This window comes from Chiloscyllium plagiosum, chromosome 17 (genome assembly GCF_004010195.1).
Source record: "Chiloscyllium plagiosum isolate BGI_BamShark_2017 chromosome 17, ASM401019v2, whole genome shotgun sequence".
Taxonomy (NCBI): Eukaryota; Metazoa; Chordata; class Chondrichthyes; order Orectolobiformes; family Hemiscylliidae; genus Chiloscyllium; species Chiloscyllium plagiosum.
In genome coordinates this window covers 32,614,658-32,639,020 of record NC_057726.1, presented here as the reverse complement: position 1 = coordinate 32,639,020, position 24,363 = coordinate 32,614,658, and the positions used below count along the sequence as shown (strand labels likewise).

Here is a 24,363-nt window from a genome sequence, read left to right as displayed (position 1 = left end):
CGTCGATCTTCGCATCCAGTTTGGAGATGATTTCCACAAGGCTTGCCACCGTAGGTAAGTCCCCTGGGGCGGCTGCGGACACCTCTGCTGCAGCTGGAGAGGGTGGGGGAGGGGTTCCTGCTTGCTGAGAGCTGCTGGCTCCCTTCCCTTTAGTCATTTTTACTGAAGATTAAATTGTTTAAATTCAATACTATACAACTAATTAAATTAAACAGCTATTTTAAATGATTTGTTGAGTGTGGTGGGGGTGGGTGACCCACTTTGCCCAAGTCTTGGGAGGAGCACTGTCGACTCAGACTTGCTGGGTCGCCGCCATCTTGGATTCCCCCCCCCCCCTTTTATATCTTAATCCTCTTACCTTAAACCTATGACTTCTAGTTTGGACTCCCCCATCCAGGGGAAAAGATCTTGTCTATTTATCCTATTCATGCCCCTCATGATGTTGGAAACCTCTATAAGGTCACCCCTAAGCCTCTGACGCTCCAAGGAAGACAGCCCCAGGCTATGCAGCTCTCCTTATAGCGCAAATCCTTCAACCATGGCAGCAACCTTGCAAATCTTTTCTCAACCCTTTCAAATTTCATGGCATCCTTCCTATAGGAGAGAGACAAGAATATATATCTTATTACAATATTTGTTTCCATGGGATGTGTGGTATGGCTCGACTTCTGTTACAGTATATATTGAGGCAAACTAATGATTCTTCATAGGCACAATTCCTTATTTTATTGATAATTTTACTTTCTTCTGTTGTCAAGGACTCACAGTGCTCCTGACCACCATCTCTTTTCCTCTAATATAATTATAAAAATATTTGTTGAGATTTTGAAATCTTTTGTGAGTTCATTTTCAGACTCCATCTTAAGCTCTTATTATCTGATTTTACCATTTTTTCCATTGTTCTGTTTACCAGGATCTGGTACCACATTATGCATTTTATATACATTTTGTATGCTTTGTATTTTAGCTTTACGTTGTCAGTTAAGTCATCTAAGGCTGTTATCTTTGAAAGTGATGCTCTTTGCCCTCAGATATAACCTTGGTCTGTATTATTTTGCTATATTTTAAGTATCTTCCAGTATATTTAATTTCACAAATTAGACTTGCACAATTCACCATGGACAGTCTCTGTTTCATAGCATTAAAATTAGTCTCGCCTAATTCAACAAACTTTGGCAAAATTTAAAGCAGGCCATTGGGATAGAAACCATAACAGGATGCAAGTGTGTTTTTGGAGGGGAAGGGAGGTTGGGGACAGTGTGTGTACAATTTCACTGGAGGCCTGATCTTGTGAAGTCTGAGATGAATCGAGTGGATGACTGGGAACAATGAGGCAGTGATGCATCCGACAAGCGTTGAGTGGGTAATTCAGATTATTAAGTTGAATTAACTACAGGCAGCACGGTGTCTCAGCGGTTAGTATTGCTGCCTCACAGCACCAGGGACCTGGGTTCGATTCCAGCCTTGGGTGACTGTCTGTGGAATTTGCACATTCTCCCTATATCTATGTGGGTTTCCTCCAGGTGCTCCGGCTTCCTCCTGCATACCAAAGTTGTGCAGGTTAGGTGAATTGTCTGTGCTAAATTGCCCATGTGTTCAGGGATGTACAGGTTAGGTTCATTAGTCAGGGAAAATGTAGAGTAATGAGGTAAGGGAATGGGTCTTCGTGGGATACTCTTCAGAGGGTCAGTGTAGACTTGTTGGGCCGAATGGCCTGTTTCCACACTGCAGGAATTCTAGGAATTCTATGAGTCAAACTATCTCTGAATGGAATTAAATGCTGTTCATTGAATTTAAGGAGCAATGAATGTTGATTGCATTTTGTAGACTCCTGGCAATTTAAAAAAGTGACAGTTTCAGACAAACTTTAGTCTCTAAGGAAACTTTCAGCTATTTTAGGCTTCTTATGCACAGAGTTGCAATTTTTGTCAAGAGGAGAGAGGACGTTAGCATAGATTTTAATGAGAGGCCGTGAGACATCAAGGGGCAACATTTGGACATTGCATCCAAGGGCAGCAGCCGGTGGGAGGGGTATCAGTCAATGATGGAACTCAACCACCAAATCTTTCTCAACCCACAGTTGGATGAAGAATGCATAATGGGTTGCAGGAGAGCAAAAGGAACAAAATATTGCTAAGCAGGCCACATCAGGATACCATGGGGAGTGACAGAACAAGAAGATAGACTGAACTTGCCATGCAAATGCTGTGGTCACGAGCAGACCAGAGGCTGGGAATCCTGCAGTGAGTAACTCACCTCTTGATTCCCCAAAGTCTGTTCAATGTCTACAAGGTGAAATTTAGGAGTATGATGGAATAATTTGCACTTGGCTAGATGAATTGCACCTTCAACAACAATCAAGAAGCTTGACACCATCCAGGACAAAACAGCCAGTTTGATTGTCACCATATCCACAAACATTCATTTCCTCCACTACTGACACTAAGAAACAGTGTGTCTCACCTATAATTTGCACTGCATAAAATTACGAAGGTTTCTTAGCACATTCCAAACTCCTGATTGGTACTGCCTGAAAAACAAATGCAGCAAATGCATAAGATAATATTGTCTGCAATACTTCTCCAAGCCATTCACCACCCTGACTTGGAAATGTATTGAGGTTCCTTCAGTGTCATTTGGTCAGAAATCTGGAATTCCCTCCCTAGCCGCATTGTGGACCTATCGACAAAAACGTACCACAGCAGTTCAGGCTTGCCAATGATGCTCATATCTGATGACTGAATGACAAAAGAGCTGGAGGGAGGCAACAGGTAATGTGTTTTGTTTTTGAGTATTTAGAAGTTGGATGTATTACTTATCATTGACTGTGCCGAGAAAACTGTTACTTGTGAGTCTGCCAATGACTTGTGGCTACATGTTGTTCTGTAGCATTGCACAGTGAGATTGGGTGGGTCTTTAATGCCAGTGAAAATCACAATAGCACTGAACTTGTACATTTTTGGCTCTATCTAAGAATATGCTAGGGAGGAGTGGGGATATCCCAATCAGTTGCAAAGTGATACATTAGGACAGTGACTGACATTCTGTTGAAGAAGGCTGGAGAGTTTGTGTAATTCTGAAGTGACCCTGATGATATGACAGAGAAGTCTGTTTGCTTTGAACCATTATAAACTTTCCATGAATGCTATCATGTAGTAGATTGCATGTGACCATCAAAGCTCTATTGCACCAGTCTGTAGCATTCGTTGACCGAATGGACTTTTACTCTATAAATGTCGAGTTCGTATGTGAACATTTGAAATGTATCCTGCAGGTTTGTTTGTTTTCTGGGGAGCATTCATGATGCATATAAACACCAGAACTCCTTGCGGCCATTATTTAAACCACTTGCACATTGCAGTGGATGGAACCTCAGTGGCAAGGGGTATCTTTAAGACTTGGCTGCTGTCTTTGCTGGTGGCTTTTCACACTAAAGCTGAGGAACAGTATAATATTTACCATGCGTTGCCTCGGACTCCAATCGAACAGTCAGCAGGGTTTATCAAGATGAATTTCATTTCCCAGGTGGTCTGGAGGAACTCTGCAATATAACCCAGCGAGATTTTCCAGAATATTTTTCCCCCTGCAACTTAGCGCAGCACAATCCCATGATACTTTGCATCCAGAAAATGTGTAGGAGATTCATTCTTCTTGTGATGAGAAGAGCAGCATCTGCCTCCGCCAAAAGAGCTCTCAGTCTTGAAGATGCATGCTAGGGAGGCTCTTGACAGCAAAATACAGAATCGCTTAAGGGAGGCATAAGGTCCTTGAATAGCATACTGTTTATAAACATTGGCATTTCTCTTCAATATCTCATTACTTACTAATGTCTATTAGTCATCATTTCTCAGCTCCATGTTTCCTATATTGAGCTGGCCACAGTTCACCTTGACATCATAACAGATAGATAAGGGTGCAAGGTTTTCAGAGCTGTTCGGTAGCCTTGAGACACTGAATAAAGGTCCTAAATAAACACACAATCATAATATGATGCAGTAAAGCAATCATTCACTAACATCAAGAGTTTATATTTTTTTGCACCTGTTGCATTTAAGTGCTCTTTCTAAAGCATTTCTAAATTCTCCAATGAGGTGTATTGTTTCCATCTGTATCTGTGGTGGAAACTGGCTGCTTGAAATAGTGCCCTGTGGTCATAGATAGACTTTGGCATTTGCCCTCTGGGCTTTTGTATGTTATAGGGCCTCAGCACACTGATGTCTTTCAACAGTTCAGAAGTTTAATTTTGTTCTGCTTCTGATGAATATGGAATTGAATCACTGGCAGAAGGACTGAGAGGCACCTGTTTATCTTTTGACTGTCTTGAGATATGTCCCTATATGTGACGAGTTGCAGCATCTTGTGTACAATGGTATCTTTGTGTTACCTGAGATGGAGATGCATCTGGAGAGGGCACCAAGTGACCAGTACCCACTGGCCATGTGGCCTAGAGCTCATAACCAAAACAATGGTACAAAAATCAAGCAGCCAGAGTTTTCTGTTGGATCTGTTTTTCTATGGCACTTGCTAGGGAGGCTCTTGACAGCAAAATACAGAATCGCTTAAGGTAGGCATAAGGTCCTCTTTATGTTGGAAGCTGTGTGCTCACACATCTGAGGCACTGAACGTATGGTCTGACTACACTGTGCCATTATTCAGTCACCCATGGGTAAGAATAGCCTCTGACAACTCAGTAAGATCTACGTCTGTTACATGTTGCAAGTCTTCCAATTCAGTTTGGCCAACATTCGAGTCTGGTATCTGTCTATATCTTTACATGACATCAATGGCAAATGTGGAAGAGCTCAGCTTGGAATTTCCCAAATTATCAAAGTATGAGAGCATTATAAATTTAATGGACTTCTTAACTTGGAGTACTTTTAATGCTCAGCCTTGGTAAAGTAAAATAAAAATTATCATTTTTTTAATTTTTAAAGAAGAGTCAAGAAACTGTCCTAATTCTTTCTTTCTATTACATTTGCAGCATGCAAACAGCTAAACACTCAATTGGCAAGCATTTTAAAAAAAAAGCCTATGCAGTCAGATGGAGAGGGCGAAGGAGGTTGTGCTATTCCTCTCCTATCTGATGGTAACAATGAGAATTTTAAAATCGAGACCTTCAGTACCAGGAACCAAAATGGATTATCTACCAGAGGAGTGAAAGTTGAATAGGCTCTGTGCAAGATAGGATGTTAGAGAGCAAATGTTTTGATTAGCTTAAGAGGACCAGTGAAATTTCTGTCCTCATCTATCTGATTTAAGAAAAGAATATACTGATATGAAATTTGAGATTGTAATGACAGTAAAGCTGTCAGTATTTTCTGGTGAAAACTATATAGGTTCAGAAATGGTGAAATGTATAATGGAAAACAAAGAAATGACGAAACGAAGTTCATAGTTTGCCTTCACAAAGGAGGACAAAAATAAACTACCAGAAATTATGGGGAGAGGAAGGAACTGAAGTATAGCTGTATTAGTAGAGAAGTAGTGTTGGAGTAATTGATGGGATTGAAGGCCTGATAATCTACATCCCAAAGTACTTAAGGAAGTGCCCCTAGGAATAGCAAATAAAATGATGGTCTTCTTCCAAGATTCTTTAGACTATGGAACAATTCTTACAGATCGGAGGATAGTTAATGTAATCCCACTATTCAAAAAGTCAAGTAAAGGGAAAACTGAAGAATTATAGACCAATGAGTCTGATGTCATGAGTGGGGAAGCTACTATAATAAAATTATAAAAGAACTAATCGCTGAGCAAATAATAGGAGGATTAGGTAGATCAGATTTATGAAAGGGAAATCATGCATGACAAATCTAACGGAATTCCTGGAGGATATAACTAGTAAAATTGATCAAGGGTACCAGGGGATGTGGTTTATTTGGACTTTCAGAAGGCTTTCACAGAGTCCCACATAAGAGAATATTGTGTAAAATTAAAGCGTGAGAAAATTGTATTGAGATGGATAGAAAGTTGGTTTGCAGACAGGAAACAGTAAGAGTAAATGGGTCTTTTTCTGAATGGCGGGCAGTGACTAATGAGGTACCATGGGGACTAATTTAGATGAGGGTACTAAATGCAACCTGGAAAAGAAGTTTCTCATTGGCCTTCTTTAGATATCCATCTAGACAATTGAGTTGTCTTATTCCTAAGACCAGTTTTTCACAACATTAGACCCATCATGACATACTGCCAAGGCATGCACAACACATTGACCGCTTGTGGTCCCGAACTTTTCTGCTGCATTCTTTGAGAACATTCCAACTGAAGAACACTCCGTATACAGACATAATTGTAGGAGATCCCCTGTAATGTCACAAATTACTTCTGACTGACACACTTAACCAATGATGAGGCAAAAAACAAGCATTCACAAATGAGTAACTAGGTAGACTTAAGTTTACAGGTGCTGCTCAAGGAGCTAATTTAGAGGAAGTCTGTTTGCTGCTCTTTTGCTTTAGGTGACTTGGCAGTTTCATTCTAGTTGCCTGAGAGCTGAAGGGTTGCAGTCCATATAGGACCTTATGTATCTGTTCAAGAGTTGCCTCTGTCTTTGTGATTTCTTGTGATTGTTGTCATGGTTGGAGGAATTGAGGGGCCATTGTCCATGCCAGGATCATCACGAGTAGAATCTAAGGCTACAGATAGCTATTTGTCTACTTTTTCAGGGCATACTTGTATCTCCTTGTACTTCTAGTTAAAAAGTTGTCATTGGTTGAAACTGTGAAGTCTTTCAAAATTACATACTTTTCCCTGCAATGGTATATTTATTGTAATTCTGTAGTGTGATGATAACTGCCAACAGTGAATAAATTAATTGCTTTGAAACAAGCAATAGAAGGAATTATTTAACAACTAGAATTGTTTAATCAAAGGCGAGAAATTGGAAAATAAGATAGGATTAAGTAAAAGGAAATGGGGTCTTGCTGATATCTCATAATACTATGTCCCTTTTCATATTCGTCGTCAGTTATCTGAAGATTACAGGAAACACACTGTGCATATTGACATCTTACTTGTTTTTAACTTAGTTGGGGTTCCTTTCTGTGTTTTCAGATTACTTTCTGAATCTTGAACGTCGGTCTCTTAAGTGTAAAAAATCTACACAAGTTTTCTTTACAAAATCTTTTTGTAATGGCTGTTAAGCTGATAACACTGAATGCTTATTTTCTGAGTTTCAGAGAGTTAAATGGTAGGTCACAAAAAATTGCTTCACTTTAGGTCTGTTGATTAATGCCACAGTCTAAATTTAGTGCCTCTGCTAAGTAAAGCAACTAGCAAACACAAAATCTGAACAGAATTTGAGTTTGAAGAGTTTTGATCGAACAGACATTCCAACCAGGCAACCACAGTAGCTGACTATGTATTTACAAAAATTAAGCGCAAAATACATTGTGTCAATGACAATTGGTAATGCATTGCAGTTCAGCTAGAATATTCAGCTAGTAGTGCTCTGTCTTGAATTGCCAGGTGTTTTTTGTTTGGAATATTGTAACATCTGGATGTCTCAGGCTCCAACAATTATTTACACACTTGGATACTGAAGTGCTTAGCCAGATGTAGGAATTGGATTGTGGCCTGAGTTCCATTTCCTGATCTCTGCCTCATTTAGATCCTACAAAGAAAAATATTAACCCACTACTTTCTTTGTCTTTTAGTCCATTGCATGTATGATGTTCAAGATTAGCTTCCTGTATATTCATACCGTCCAGTAAAGAAATATTGGAATTGTCAATCTTAGCTGAGATGTAAAACTGACATTGTGAATCGTCTATCCGTTGTAAAAACCAAATGACTATCACTTCTGTTGAAAACAGTTTTCCAAAATTAGTTAGCAGCTCCTTCCTCCTTTTAAAGCAATATTGTTTTTTGTGCATAGATTTAAAATTTATTGCAGGTATGATCACGTGTAAAATATGTATCAAATCACGTGTCACACATGCATTTATTATGAATTCTGAGCCAAACCAGTTGGTGAGACAGAAACCAAGACTTCTATTTTGTGCGGTGTTTCTCAACCAAGCAACTCCTTCCACATAACAAACCCACCTGTTTTCCCTTTATATCCACACTCTCCATTAATTAAATCAATTTATATCAATTGCCTCTTTAACTACTTGCTGTATTAATGTGTATATTGTACATATGTGTACATACAAACACAAACCTGCTCATATAAAATGCTTATCTTTATAAGCTACTAGCTGTATATTTGTAGAAATGTGTCTCATCCCCAAAGTTTAAATATGATTAAAAATGGCAAACTACATTTATCACATGAACTGTAAGGGATACTAATGTATTTGATCCTTGTGGACACTCTCTTTCTTATGAATAACCATGGGCAGATGCAAGTCAGAAAATTATCCTGTATCTCTCTGCAGAATGTTTTTCATCATGGAGAGCTGTCATAAAGTAAGGAATGAAAATGGCAAAAATGTGAAAAACATTCTGTATTCAATGGAAAAGTTAAATATTTTGGAATCTAACCCAAATACATGCATATTAATATATGAATTAGGAGTTGGAATCTGTCATTTGGCCCCTTATTTGATTAATATCATGGCTAATCTGAAGGTGGCTATATTTTAATAAACTGTTTTTGCTGAGCATAACACTTGACTTCCTTGCCTGTCAAGAATCTACTTAACTCAACCTTGAATTTATTCAATGACCTAGCATCCACTACTCTGTGAGAAAACACATTCTGCAGAGTAATGAGAGGAAAAAGAACCCTCCTTATCTCCTTGGTAAAATATGTGACATTTTAGACAGTGACCCCTTGTTTTAGTCTTGCACAAGAGGAAGCATTCTTTGAGCATCCACTTTATCATGTCCCCTCAGGATCATCTTTCAATAAGATCATATCTCATTCTTATGAGTTCCAATGAGAATAAGTGTGATCTGTTCAATTGTTCTACATAATTTTGTTCCAGAAATCAGTGAAAGAACCTTAACTGAATTACTTCCGATGCAATTGTACTCTTTTTCTAAGTATACGAAGTGCTGTATATGTGGTATTGCCAATGTCCTGCACTACTGTAACAAAGCTTCCCTGTTTTTATGTTCTATTCTCCTTAAGTTAAAGGCTAATATTCCTTTTCACCTTTCTGATCACTTGCAGTTCAGCATACTATTTTTTTTGAGACTCATGAACCAGGCCATGGAGTCCTCTTTACCTCAGAGTTCTGCCACCTCTGTTCATTTGAAAAATATCTTGTTTTTCTATTCTTTGTATCAGTGAACACGTTCACGTATTCTTACATTATCCTCCCATTGTCTCCTTGCAAGTTAAGTAGATCCATTTTGTAGAGTTCCAGGTTATTGATGTGAATTTTAAATAGTTGAGACCAAGCACCGATTCCTATGTTACTCCAATGGTCACATTCAGCCAACATGAAAAGACCTATTTAAATTTACTCTTTACTTCATGTTAGCTAAGCAATCCTCTGCCTGGACTATAAAATCTTACTTTAGGTAACCTTTGATATGGCACTTTATGAAATGCTTTTCCAAAACCAAATACGACATGTATTTCTAAAAGGCATTTGGATGCGAAGAGGTAACACATTAGCATGGATGAAGGCTACATACAAAAAATTTTAGTCACTGGAAACAGTGTTTCCACATAGTAATTTTTCTGTACTATCTGCTTGAGCAATATGGACTCTTATTTTTGAGTGCTTCTGTGGAAGTCACTGAAGTCTATTTGGCAACATTTAGTTGACAAAATTCATTTTTGACCATTAGTTTGAGAGGAAAGCCTTTGAATCTCGAAGGCAGTTATTTGTCCAGTTGATCCACGTGGTAATCCACTGAACTTTTACAGAGATGTTAACAGAAGACTTTAGCATCCCTTTAGGGTTATATAATGGGATGCAAGAGGGTCCAGTGGGAAGATGTGATGGAGTGCTTGCTGCCAAGGCAAATATTACAAAAAAAAGGTGGCTGGTTAGGGGCTGCTTTATGCAATGATTTCCTCCAAAATGGCCTGTGCTTACTTTCCATCTCTCCATCAACTCCTTACCGACTCTCAACACCACACTCAGCAACAAACCCCCCCACTGGAGCCTGCATGATTTGCCCCGGCAACCCTATACCCTGTGTGTCTTCCAAGGACCTTGCTCATAGGGTTCACCCAGTTGACTGAAGTCCCAACCTGACTTCTGCTTCCAGTGGCTGTGCCAAGGCCTAAGAAATCTGGCCCTCTAATTGTCTGACAGCATTTGGAAGTGAGCACTTGACTGTTCGAGGGATTGATGCTCTCATGACAGCTAATTTATTTCAAGATGGACCCCCAATGTAGCCGAGGTCCAAATGTGCCCCCAATTTTTCCAGCCTTTTGTCTGGGTTCTTACTGCCCTAACAAAATTCAGTGCTGTGTACGTTTAGACTAAGTATGTAAAACATTGAGGGCTTTTATTGCTTGCAGGTATTAAATTTCAAATCGTGAAATATGCTTTCGGAATTTTTAAAGCAAGGCTTATTTTTAAAGTTTTTCTTTCTGTAAACAGTCCATAAAGTAAATCAAAGGTATTGAAAGTTATATGTTTGAAGTATTGCTCAGGAAATGTCTTGGCCTTTGAATATTGTTTTGATTTTTATTATGGCTACACTGCAAGTTATTGAAGTTTTTATATAAATGTGTGTTATTTTCTTTCCTGTTCACATTGTATATCTACTCAAATAACAATTTTTATATTCTTAATGAGGATGAAATATAGTTTAACTTAGGAAGGTCTTTCCCATTCATAGAATCATGGCATCTGTAAAACATGAATATTAGAATGCTTGAAAACGTGTGTAAATATGAATTATTTGTGAAATTAGTAACCAATGAGCAAAATCCAACATTTTATGTGTTTTAAGTATTTTTCAGAAAGAGTCCTTGTGGCACTAGGAGGAACAGGAGCACTTCCCATCTCTATGGAGATGCTGATTGTTCCCTTGGAACTTGGGTTTGGGCCAGCTGGTCAAGTATTAATTATTCCTAGGAGAAAGCAAGGACTGCAGATGCTGGAGATCAGAGTTGAAAAGTATGGTGTTGTAAAAGCACAGCCGGTCAGGCAGCATTCGAGGAGCAGGAGTTTCGATGTTGCGAGCATGTGCTCTTTCCTGCTGGCTCATTCCCGATGAAGAGCTCATGCTTGAAACGTTAACTCTCCTGCTCTTCGGATACTGCCTGACCGGCTGTGCTTTTCCAGCACCACACTTTTCAACTATTAATTATTCCTGTCAGAGACTGCCTGGAGAAACAGAATCAGCGATCGCATCTCATCTTCGGTATTTAAATGAAGCCTGGGAACCAACTGCTAATGTACATTTGTGCCTCCTTGTTCAAGGCCTGATACACTTAATTGAATTTAGGGTCCTCATCAGCTTTGATTAACTGGTAACTGAAGTCTAACTCTGGGAGGATGAATCATATCAACATTTTCTTTGTCTTTTACCTCATTTGAATTCCTAGGCTTGGGAGACTTTGTTTGTTTGTTTGTTTGTTTTTAACCTGCTATTTATTTTAGAGGTTTGCTTTACTGCTCTTATTGAATTGAATTCCCAAAATAAGTCGTCTTAATGTGTTTAAATTATCAATATAAATTTAATTTTTATTCATTTGTGTTATAACTTTCAATTTAAACCACAAGCTAGCATATTTACTGGGAGAGAAAATTGCTCTCTATTCAAGTCAATTTACTTAAAATAGATTCATTATAGTGTGTGCTCCAAGATAATTATACTATATTAATGCAGTTTATTTTGAGGAAAACACCTAGAATTTTTTTAAGCAAATTTGTTAACTCCTGGTTTTTGGTAGCCTTTTTAGTGAAGTAGACTAATATTTTTGTAGCCAGAATACAAAGTTTTTAATTCAAATGAAAAACAAAAACATTCTGAAATTAATTGATGTTTTACTCTTTGAAGGCTGATGGTTTGGCTGAGAAAACATCAAGTTGCATGATTTTAGAGGGCAAGGTAATTTTCAAGGGCATCTTGGATGTGTGCACAAAATATAGAGGGTGTTGCTTGCATAGTCGAGCTTTCAGAACCCAATTGAAAATCCTCATTTGATTGTATGAAATTCTGCAGTAGTCTGTTTTAAAGTTACCAAGAAACAGAAACTTCGCAGAAATGCTCTCAATGACTTTGTTCCTGCATAACTCCACATGAACACTCTCATTTAATCTTTTCAACTGGATCATGTGTCTGAGATTGCCTCATGTAGGAATTGTAATGAGGTCAGCCAGCTGGACTTCATAGAATATGATAGGAACTGTTAATCTGGTCTAATCAGGGATCCCTGTCTGACATATAAAAAGGGTGAGTGTCAGTGATACTGACAGTCTGGTACCTGACGCTAATTAAGGCAGTACTAAAGTCAAGGATTGCTCATATGTAAATAAAGGATGGCTTGGTGACAGAATATTGGCCTGTCTGGAGCTATTTTACCTCCCATTCCAACTAAATTCAGAGTACTGTAGGTGCTACAAACTTGAAATGCTGTGGACGTTTAGGTCAGTCTGCATGTTTGGAGAGAGAAACAAATTATGATTTTAGATTGATAATGGCTGGAAGGCGTTAGAATGTTATCAATTTATAATGTTTAACGAATGAGTCTGAGAAAAGGATAAGCTTGGGAAATTGAACAAAGGATGATGCATGGCAAAGTGGAGTTGTATTGGGACAAGTAATGGTCTAGGAAGTGTACAAGTGATAACAGGATCTAGAAAAATATCCACTAGTTTTGTGATATTTTCTGTGCATAATAAATTCACCTAATCCTCAGGAAAGAAAAACCTTGATTTACACATCTTTTTGTGTTAAGGGTGCATCAGTGCATTTTGTTGGAAAATTATGTATTGTTGCTGCTGTTGCTTTCTTGTAAGAGTGCATGTCAGTGTGGTCACAGTTCCCACAAAAGTCAATTAGATAGTAACCTATTGATAATTAACTTCTGATAATGAAAGTTACAATACTTTCTTGATATCAGTTTTTGATTCCAGTCTTTCTGCTTTAGTTTGGCATCCTTCTGTCTAAAAACTCTTATCATCTTCCTTTGCTGCATGCATGTTCTCAAATTTCCTTATCTCTTTGCAGTTATAGAGTCTTAGAGATGTACAGCACGGAAAGAGACCCTTCGGTCCACCTCCTCCATTCCGACTAGATATCCTAAATTAATCTAATCCCATTTGCCAGCACTTGGCACATATCCCCCTAAACCCATCCTATTCATATACCCTTTCAGATGACTTTTAAATGTTGTAATTGTACCAGCCTCCTCCACTTCCTCTTGCAGCTCACTCTATACATGCATCACCCTCTGCGTGAATAATTGCCCCTTCGGTCTCTTTTAAATCTTTTTCCCTCTTACCTTAAATCTATGCCCTCTAGTTCTGGACTCCCCCATCCCCTTTCCATGCCCCTTATAATTTTATAAACCTCTAAGGTCACCCCTCAGCCTCCGACACTCCAGGGAAAATAGCCCCAGCCTATTCCGCCTCTCCCTGTAACTCAAACCCTCCAACCCTGGTAACAACTTTGTAAATCTTTTTTGAACCCTTTCAAGTTTCACAACATCCTTCCTTTCGCAGGGAGACCGGAATTGCACACACTATTCCAAAAGTGACCTAACCAATGTCCTGTACAGCCATAACATGACCTCCCAACTCTTAAACTGAATGCTCTGACAAATGAAGGAAAGCATATCAAATACCTTTGTTTCTTTTTTAATTTTAGCACCTTCTGTTTATCTTTTTTCCTCTTTTTTCATTTCAAGTTTGCTTAATTCTAAATTCCTCTCTGTTTCTCTATGCTTTTCTTTATCTTCACTTTCTCTTGCTGTATGTTTCTTTTATATACTGGAATGGATGTTTATTGCCCATCTCTAATTACCCAAAGAGCAGTTAAGAGTCAACAGCATTGTGTGTCTGAAATCACATGTAGGCCAAATCAGATAAGAACGTTTGTGACCAAATGGGTTTTCCAGATTATTGATGGTTTCATAATTTCATTTGGACACTTAATTCCAGATATTTAACTTAAATTCTACCATCTGCGATGGCAAGATTTGAACCTGGGTCTCTGGATTAAAAGCTAGTAAAAACACCACTTGGCCATTGCCTTCCCTATAATTTTTTTTTACCTTTTCATTTCTAAGTGTATCTTATTTAATTTCATCTGCGAGCCTCCAATTTGACAGTTCCTTTCTTAATTTTTTTTAGATTAGTTTACTTACAGTGTGGAAACAGGCCCTTCATTCCAACAAGTCCACACCGACCCTCCGAAGAGCAACCCACCCAGACCCATTCCCCTACATTTATCCCTTCACCTAACGCTACGGGCAATTTAGCACGGCCAATTCACCTAACCTGCACATTTTTGGGCTGTGGGAGGAGACCGGAGCACCTGGAGGAAACCCACACAGACACGGGGAGAATGTGTAAACTCCACACAGAAAGTTGCCTGAGGCGGGAATTGAACCCAGGTCTCTGGCGCTGTGAGGCAGCAGTACTAACCACTGCCACCGTGCCAACATTAATTCTAAATGTTGGATAATCATTTGAAGCAACTGATCCTTATGTGATTCTGCTCTTATGTTTGTCTTCAATTTATCTGCTAATCCTTGTTTTGGACCAGACCAAACCTCTTGCAGATGTATCAAGGAGATAGCCTAGACCCTTATTTTTATCTTACTTAAAGACTGGTGTAAGATGCTGTGTTCCAGATATAATTTGATTGGTTGCACTACTTGGCTTTAAGCAAAACACACTTTATTTTCCTTCCTACATTTAAAATACAAAAAAAGGAAAAATTGGAATAGCTTAACTCAACTGGAAAATTTAACAGAATAATTGTTTAACTACTAAATAGCAACTGTTCCAGAATTGTAACATCCCATAAACACACTTTTGGCAAAGTCAGTAAAATAGATTGCCTCACATGCAATTCTGGTGTTATTACTGGGCAAGCCAGATCCCAGACTGAAATCTGGCTTGGTTGGATTTTTTAAAAGTTTTGACAAGATGCTCTTTCAGTGAAACACAAGCAAGTATTGCTGCAAATTTGGTTTAAATGATCAAGACAGATTTATTACAGATCAAAAATTAAAAACATTGCATAAACCAAAATATTTACATTTAGCCAGTTTGTAATCTTGAAATTACATTCTAAGCTATGATCTCACTACTCCCGACAAAACTCCTTCACAATACTCACCAGAGAGAGTTCCCTTCTTAATAATATCTATAGGGCTCAATTTAATTATGGCTTCAGTTTCCAAACTTGAGCATTTGATGGTCTCCTTCTTGAGTTTTCATACAAATGATCTTAGACTTGCACAGTTTAAAATAATCTTTTCAGAATCATAACCCACCATGTCTTCCGAAACTTGAACTAGCTCCTAACTGTTCTAAATTAAATCCCATCTTCAGGAGTAACTGTCTTACACATTCAACTTAAAGCAAGTTGTCTGCAAAACTGAACTGAAAGCAAAACCTTCCTTCAAGCTATGAGTGTCTCCCCAAACTGAAAGCAATTCCAGATTCTTCTAATTCTAGCTTTATGCACATGACTGTTTATGCTGTTTACTCTTAAAACTCTCCCAATGCAAACAAAGCTGCATTACACTTCAGGTGGAGTCACCAATAATGGCTTTTAAAAATAAATCATGATGGTTACCTCAACCTGACTAATGATCATTCTACCCTTTCATGAACACAAACCAAACACATGCCATGTTAAAATTATATATGAATCACACATTTGACATCACAACAAGGATTCAGTTTAAGATCGAAAAAAAAGTATCTCTTATAATTTTAGGTCCTTGAGTACTGCACTGAAGTACGATCTTAAACCTTTGGCTTCTGATTAAAAGTGCTAATACTGAGGTAAACTAACACTTAAGCATCTGTGCATGGTTTTAGTTTAACCACAGCCTTGATCTTTCCCACGTACTTGGAGCTTGTTCTTTTTAATTGCATCCATTAATCATTGACCTGGGTTGTGAACCTTGAATTGTTTATGGACAAATGTTGCTGCTACTGTGGTGAACGTCAAATGTTTTAGCATTTCAAAAGAATGATCTCGAATCGTGTGTTTGTGATAATTATTGTTTATTTTCCAAATAATATAGGTCTTTTTCGAGAGAATTGTTTTGTTAATAGTCAGCATCTCATTCGCCTGTGGTCCTACTGCTAGGAGAGTAGGACCATGATTTGTATGTTTACCTTATGAATTATATCACTGTGTTAAATATTCAATAATAAGAATAAAATTAGGAGGAATGGTAAATTTGGCACTTGTACGTTCTTGAGATTTTATTTTAATTTTAATATTCAACTCTTTAACTGTCCCTGCATAATTCCTCACCTGGTTTTTTTAATTGAACAGATATTTTAGTCCAGTGTCAGTTTTATCTTTACATCTGGCAGATGGTGTGTAGGAATGTACAGGCAGTCATACGTGTCATGCTTTTGTTCTCCCTAAGTATTCTAAAGTTATTTGTTCCATCAGGTACTCCTTGCTATGTTTTTATAATTGTTTTCAGGGCAATATGGAGGAACACTTAAAAGGTAATTTATTCACTATATAAAGCAAAATGTTCCCCTATTTGCTAAAACCTGAGATCGCAATATTGATGAATCTACAGCATCCCTCATGATGGTGCCAAGAATCAATGGTATTATGTGATTGATGGCAACCACTCTATATGTAATAACATAATTAATTTCTACCAAAATAAATGTTCGCTTTACTGTTCTTTCTACCAAAAGGAATTAAGACCAAGGGTCAAGGATTTGATTATTACTGTCACGAGTACCAAGGTACAGTGAAAAGTGTTTTCTTACATTCTTTACTGGCAGATCATACTATCCAAGTGCCTCAGGGTTACAGAACAGAGTGCAAGATACAATGTTACAGCTGCTGTGAAGGTGTATAGAGAGAGAGAGATTAACATTAAAGAGATCCAGTCAAAAGTCTGATAACGATAGGAAAGAAGCTGTTCTTGAATCTGTTTGTACATGTACACAAACTGTAATATTTTCTGGCTGGTGGAAGAATATAACTGGGGTGGGAGGGGTCTATGATTATATTGGTTGCATTCCCGATGTAGCGGGAAGTACAGGTGGAGTCAATAGATGAGACACTGGTTTGCATGATAGTTCACAACTCTCTGTAGTTTCTTTCAGTTTTAAAAAGACCACTTGCCATACCATGCTGTGATGCATCCAGATAGGATGTATCTATATTGGGTGCATCTATAAAAATTCTTAGTCTTTATGGACATGCTGAATTTACATAACCTCCTGAGGAGGTAGAGGTGTTGTGTTTTCTTGATTATAGTGTGAACGTGGGTGGGCCATGGAAAATTGTTGGTAATCATCACTGGCAGCAACTTGACATGCTCAACCACCTCCACCGAAGAAGTTAATCCAAAGGGACATGCCCTCCACTCTGCTTCCTGATGTCAATGACCAGCTCCATTGTTTTGCTGACATTGATGGACAGATTGTTCTGTTTACACTGTTAAGCACTCTATCTCCTTCCTGTTGTCCATCTTGTCATTGTTTGAGATTTGACTTACAACTGTGGTATCATCAACAAACTTATCAATGGAATTGCTATGGAATTTGGTCACTGTCATGTGTGTATAAGGAGTATAGTAGGGGGCTGAGTTTGTAGTTGAAACTTTATTGCTGGAACAGCACAGCACATCCAGGGAACAGGAGATTCGACGTTTCGGGCACAGGCCCTTCTTCAGGAATGAGCAGAGACACTCTCTGCTCATTCCTGAAGAAGGGCCTGTGCCCGAAACGTCGAATCTCCTGTTCCCTGGATGCTGCCTGACCTGCTGTGCTGTTCCAGCAATAAAGTTTCAACTTTGATCTCCAGCATCTGCAGACCTCACTTTCTCCTGGCTGAGTTTGTAGTATTGTGCGGCACTGGAGTTGAGGATTACTGACTGCGGTCTATTGGTTAGGAAGTTGAGGATCAAATTACAGATTGGGAAGTAGAAACCTCGGTCCCAGAGTTTGGAAATGAGTTCATTTGGAATTTTGATGTTGAAGGCGGAGCTATAGTAAATAAGTAGGAGCCTGATGTACCTTTTGTTGAGTGTAGGGCTAGGAAGATGGCATTTGTCATTGACTTGTTATATCGGTAGGTGAATTACAAGGGATTAAGACAATCTGCGAGGCTGGAATTGATGTGACCCATGACCAACCTCTCGAAGCACTTGATAATTATGCATGTCTGAGCTACCAGGTGACAGACATAGAGGTATGCTTCATGATTTTTCTTTGGCACTGGGATTATTGGTGGTTTCCTTGAAGCAGGTGTGGACTTCAGATCATAGTAAAGAGAAGTTGAAGGTATCTGTAAATAATGCCGAACGCTGGTCTGCACAAGATTTGAGTGCACGGCTGGTAACTCCGTCGAGACCAGTTGCTTTCTGTGGGTTCACCCTTAAGAAGGCTCATGTAACTTCTGCGGCACTGACTGAGGATACAGGTGCATTCAATGCTGATGGGACAGGTATTATTGTTTCACTGTCCTTCTGTTCAAAGTGAGCATAGAATGAATGGATCTCATCTGTTCAACCTAACTTTGTAGTATATTATGTTGTGTAACTCTTGCCACAAATGATGGGTGTCCATATAGTTAGTCTGGGTCTTGAGCTGTTTGGTGTTACCTTCTGGTATCCCTGATGGCATTGCAGAGGTTGTACCTAGATTTCCTGTATAAGTAAGGGTCAGGAGAATTGATCTTAAAAATGTGTTGCTGGAAAAGCGCAGCAGGTCAGGCAGCATCAAAGGAGAAGGAGAATCGAACCCCACTAGTCCTCACCTACCACCCTACCAACCTCTAGATACATCGGATCATCCTTCGTCATTTCCGCCACCCCCAAACGGACCCCACCACCAATGATATATTTCCCTCCCCACCCCTATCAGCGTTCCGGAAAGACCACTCCTTCCGCGACTCCCTTGTCAGATCCACACGCCCCACCAACCCAACCTCCACTCCCGGCACCTTCCCCTGCAACCGCAAAAAATGCAAAACATGCGCCCACACCTCCCCCCTCACTTCCCTCCAAGCCCCCATCAGAAATTCACCTGCACCTCCACACACATCATTTACTGCATCCGCTGCACCCGATGTGGCCTCCTATACCAACCAACCCAACCACCCCGTGGCTGAACACTTTAATTCCCCCTCCCAGTCCGCCAAGGACATGCAGGTCTTGGCCTCCTCCATCGCCAGACCATGGCAACACGACGCCTGGAGGAAGAGCGACTCATCTTCCGCCTAGGAACCCTCCAACCACAAGGGATGAATACAGATTTCTCCAGCTTCCTCATTTCCCCTCCCCCCACCTTTTCTCAGTCCCAACCCTCAGACTCAGCACTGCCTTCTTGACCTGCAATCTTCTTCCCGACCTCTCTGCTCCCACCTCCTCTCCGGCCTATCACCCTCATCCTAACCTCCTTCCGCCTATCGCATTCCCAACGCCCCTCCCCCAAGTTCCTCCTCCCTACCTTTTATCTTAGCCTGCTTGGCACACCCTCCTCATTCCTGAAGAAGAGCATATGCCCGAAACGCCGATTCTCCTTCTCCTTTGATGCTGCCTGATCTGCGCTTTTCCAGCAACACATTTTTAAGCTGTGATCCCCAGCATCTGCAGTCCTTACTTTCTTCTCAGGAGAATTAATGTTTCGAACATAAGCCCTTCATCAGGAATGGGAGCCCAAACCATTGATTCTCTTGCTCTTCAGATGCTGCCTGACCTGCTGTGCTTTTCCAGCACCACACTCTCGACTCTGATCTCCAGTATCTGCAGTCCTCACTTTCTCCTGAGTAAGGGTCACACAACTTGAACATCTCAGATCTGGACTTCAGTAGGGAGTGGATATCCTGGTGCATCCATGGTGTCTGGTTGAGGAAATGTTCAGATTAATTTCTTGAGCACACAATCATCTATACACTTAGTAATTAAGTCTGTGACATAGTGTCATACTCTCGTTCTGAGTTCTTGAATATGGACCAGTCTAAGCAGTCCCGTAAAAGCCCTTCTCTTTCCTCAGATAAACACTACGCTACCTTGTGCGCTGGGTCCTCATGCATCAATTTCTGCTTGCAATCTGAGAGGAGGAGCATAGCATTGTGGTCTGATTTTTCAAAATGCAGGCAGGGATAGAACAGTAGGAATCTTTTATGGTTGTGTAGCAGTGGTCAAGAATGTTCAGACCTCCGGTGAGAAAGGAGACAGGAGACATGTTGGTGGAATTTTGGTAGCACATTCTTGAGGATGGCCTGACTGAAGTTACTAGCTACAATGAACAAGACTTCAGTGTATTCTCTCCCAAGACTTTCTGTAGTGTTATATACTTTACTTCCAAATAGGTTGGGATATAGACTGGTGTCAGGATATTGGAGGTGAACTTGCATGGCAGATAATATCGACGGTATTGTAAGTGCATCACAGCTCTTGTCCTGCTGCTCCACGGTCTCAAGATAAAATAAAAGTACTTTTTCCAGTTACCAAGATGGCCAATTAAGACCTGATACAGACAAGGTATTTAAGCAAGAAAATCTAGAACTGAGATGAGAAAGGATTTCTTCAAGCAATGGGTGGTGAATGGCAATTTTTGAAAAGATTTGTAGCTCAGGTTGAGATTCTGGATGTAAGTTTGCTCACTGAGCTGGAAGGTTTGTTTTAGATGTTTTGTCACCATACTAGGAAACATCATCAGAGTGTCTCCGGTGAAGCACTGGTTGTATGTTCTGCTTTTTGTTTATGTGGTTAGATTTCTTTGGGTGGGTGATATCATTTCCAGTTCTTTTTTTTTCAGAGGTCAGTAGATGGGGTCCAAATCGATGTGCTTTTTGATAAGGGTTCTGGTTGGAATGCCATGCTTCAAGGCAGTCTCGTGCGTGTCTCTGTTTGGCTTGTCCTCGGATGGATGTGTTGTCCCAGTCAAAGTGGTGTCCTTCGTCTGCATGTAAGGATATTAGCAAGAGAGGGTTATGTCTTTTTGTGGCTAATTGATGTTCATGTCTCCTAGTGGCTAGTTTTATGCCTGTTTGTCTGATGTAGTGTTTGTTATAGTCCATGCACGGTATTTTGTAAATGACATTCATTTTGCTTGTTGTTTGTATAGGGTCTTTAAAGTTTATTAGCCACTGTTTAAGTGTGTTGGTAGGTTTGTGGGCTACCATGATGCCAAGAGGTCTCTGAGTAGTCTGGAAGTCATTTCAGGGATGTCTTTTGATGTAGGGTAAAGTTTCTGGACACGTCTGCTTATTTGGGTTTGTTGCTGAGAAGTCTGTGGACTGTGTTATTGGGTATAGGTATTTCTCTTCTATTCTTCGTAGTTCCTCAGTGCTGCAGTGTGTGGTGGCTTGTTGAAATAGTGTCCTAATGCAGCTTCGTTTATAGGTGTTGGGATGATTGCTTCTGCAGTTAAGTATTTGGTCTGTATGTGTTGTTTTCCTGTAGACGCAGATTTGAAGTTCTTCATTGATTGATTGTCCTTTTGTGACATCTAGGAATGACAGTTTGTTGTTGTTTTCCTCTACTTTTATGAATTTTATGCCAGTGAAGATATTATTGATTGTGTTGTAGGTTTCCTCTAATTTGTTTCGTTTAGTGATGACAAAGGTGTTATCCATGTGGCGGACCCAAAGTTTGGGTTGGATGGTTGGCAGAGCTGTTTATTCGAGTTTCCGCATTACTGTTTCTGTTTGGAATCCTGATATTGGTGATTCCATGGATGTTCCATTGATTTGTTTGTAGGTGTTGTTATTGAATGTGAAATGGGTGCTAAGGCACAGGTCCACTAGCTCAATGATGTTATCTTTGCTGATGAAGTTGGTGCTATCTGCTGTTTTGTGTCTTTTGGTTCTTCTAGTAGTGTAGATTTTGACCCTATCTACCATCCTCTGAGAAAAAGAACTGGAAATGATATCACCGACCCAAAGAAACCTAAACACAAATAGAAAGTGGGCTATTCACTGCACTTCACTGGAGGCTCACTGATGTTACCTAGTATGATGATCAAATGTCTGAAAACAAACCTTCCAGTTTGGCAAGCAAACTTACATCCAGGGTGGTGAATCTGTGGAACTCTTTGCTGCAGAAAGCTGTAGAGGCCAAGTTTATTTGAGACAGATGGAATCAAGGGGATATGAGGAGAATGGACTTGAGAAACATATCAGCCATGATCAAATAGTGGAGCAGTCTCAGTGGGGTGAATGGCTTGATTCTGCTCTGATATCTACAAGATCACCCCCCCAGTCTCCGACACTCCAGGGAAAACAGCCCCAGCCTATTCAATCTCTCCCTAAAGCTCAAATCCTCCAACCCTGGCAACATCCTTGTAAATCTTTTCTGAACCCTTACACATTTCACAACATCTTTAAGATAGGAAGGAGACTAGAATTGCATGCAATATTCTAAAAGTGGCCTCACCAATGTCCTGCACAGCCACAACATGACCTTCCAACTCCTGTACACAGCACTGATAAATAAAGGAAAGCATACTAAATGCCTTCTTCACTATCCTATCTACCTGCGACTCTACTTTCAAGGAGCTATGAACCTGCATTCCAGCTCTAATCCTGTGTGATTTTTCGAACAAGCCAAAGTGTGGGACTTTATTGAAGGCCTTCTGAAAATTGTTTACTATGTTAATTGGCTCTCATTTATCAATTTTCTTTGTGACAACTTCAAAAAAAACCTAAGTTTGTGAAACACTATTTCCCATTTGCAAATCCATGGTGATTATGCCCATGCTGATTTCTATATCGATTTATCACATTCTTTAAAATACATTCTTGCATTTTCCTCACTATTGATGTAAGGCAATTTTTGTAGTTCCTTGCTTTCTCTCTCGCTTCCTTTTTAAATAATGGGGTGCCATTTGCTACCTCCCAATCTGCAGGAATCATTCCAGAATTGACAGAAGTTTGGAAGATAATCACCAGTGCATCAACTATCTCTCTAGCCATTTCTTTCATGACTTTGGGATATAAAATATCAGGTGTTGGGGATTAGCAGCTATTAGCCCAGTTAAGTTTTCTGTACAGTCATCATACGGATACAAATTTCCTTCAACCTCTCAATCTCCCTAGTTACTTGATTCTTTAGTTCCGGGTGATTTCTTATATTGTCCTGTGAGAAAACAGATATAAAGTAATCATTTAGCTTCTCTGCCAGTTTTGTATTCTCCATTATAAATTCTCCTCACTCTCCTTGTAATGGACTCATATTTTTCTTAATTAAACATTTTTCTTTCTGTGTACCTATGTTTTTGTGAGATTGCATTAATATTTTCTATTATCTGTTTGCTTGTCAGTTTCTTGGTCCTCCTTTGCTGTATTCCAAAAACTTCCCAATCCTCAAGTTTACTGTTTTTCTAGCAACTTTATAAGTCTTCACTTTTAATTCTGAGCTTCCTTTGACTGACCTTTTGAGTTTTTGCACCTTGAAGGACTGTATAGTTACTGTAAGTCATGTCATTGTTCTTCAAAGACTATCCATTGTCTGTGTACAGTCATGCTTTTTAATGTATTTTCCAAGCCCACCTCCGCCAATTTGTGCCTCATGCTTTCATAGTTTCCCTTATTTAAATTTTAACACTTTTTTTGGCTCAGATTCAACTATTTTGTTTTCAAATATATATTGTATAATTCTCTTTTGTGATTACTATTCCCAAAGATTATTTTACAACAAGGTTATTAATTAGGCCTTCTTATTACATATGCTAGATCTAAAATAAGCTATTCTCTAGTTGAATTCTTAATAAGCTATTTTGGAAAACCATCCTAATACTCTTTAGAATAATCTTGGAAGTACTATTCTGGAGGTCTCACTTTTTAATTTCCTTAACTTCCTGAAATTTGTTCTCATCCCTCCACTTACCGATATTATGTCTACCAATATGCACCATGATTTTGTCTGATCCCCCTCCTGCACATGGTCTGAGATAACCTTGAACAGGGCACCAATCCTGGAGTCACGATTAATGCCAGAAAGATGCCTGTCTAACCTCCTTACTGTGGATTCCCCTATAATTAATGCTGATCCCTTCTTTCTCTCCTGTACAGCAGCCAGAAACCCTAACCACCTTACCATATCCCAAAGAAGTTTCAGAAATGACAGCCAGACTACTGAGACCCCTCGGAATCTAGTAGCACACAAACCCACCAACACTCTCAAACAAAAACTAACAAACTTAAAAGACCCAGTACAACCCATGGACAAAACCAACGTCATCTATAAAATTCCATGCAAGGACTGCCACAAACACTGCATAGGACAAACGGGAAGAAAGTTAGCCACCAGGATACATGAACACCAGCTAG

The 24,363-nt window shown here is 39.5% G+C and overlaps 1 protein-coding gene across 4 annotated transcripts in view; it reads left to right on the top strand.

Annotated features, from left to right (window-relative positions):
- Positions 1-24,363, top strand: part of LOC122558347 (BTG3 associated nuclear protein) — a 251,305-nt gene that overhangs the window by 75,061 nt on the left and 151,881 nt on the right. The gene's annotated exons all lie outside the window — the stretch shown is intronic.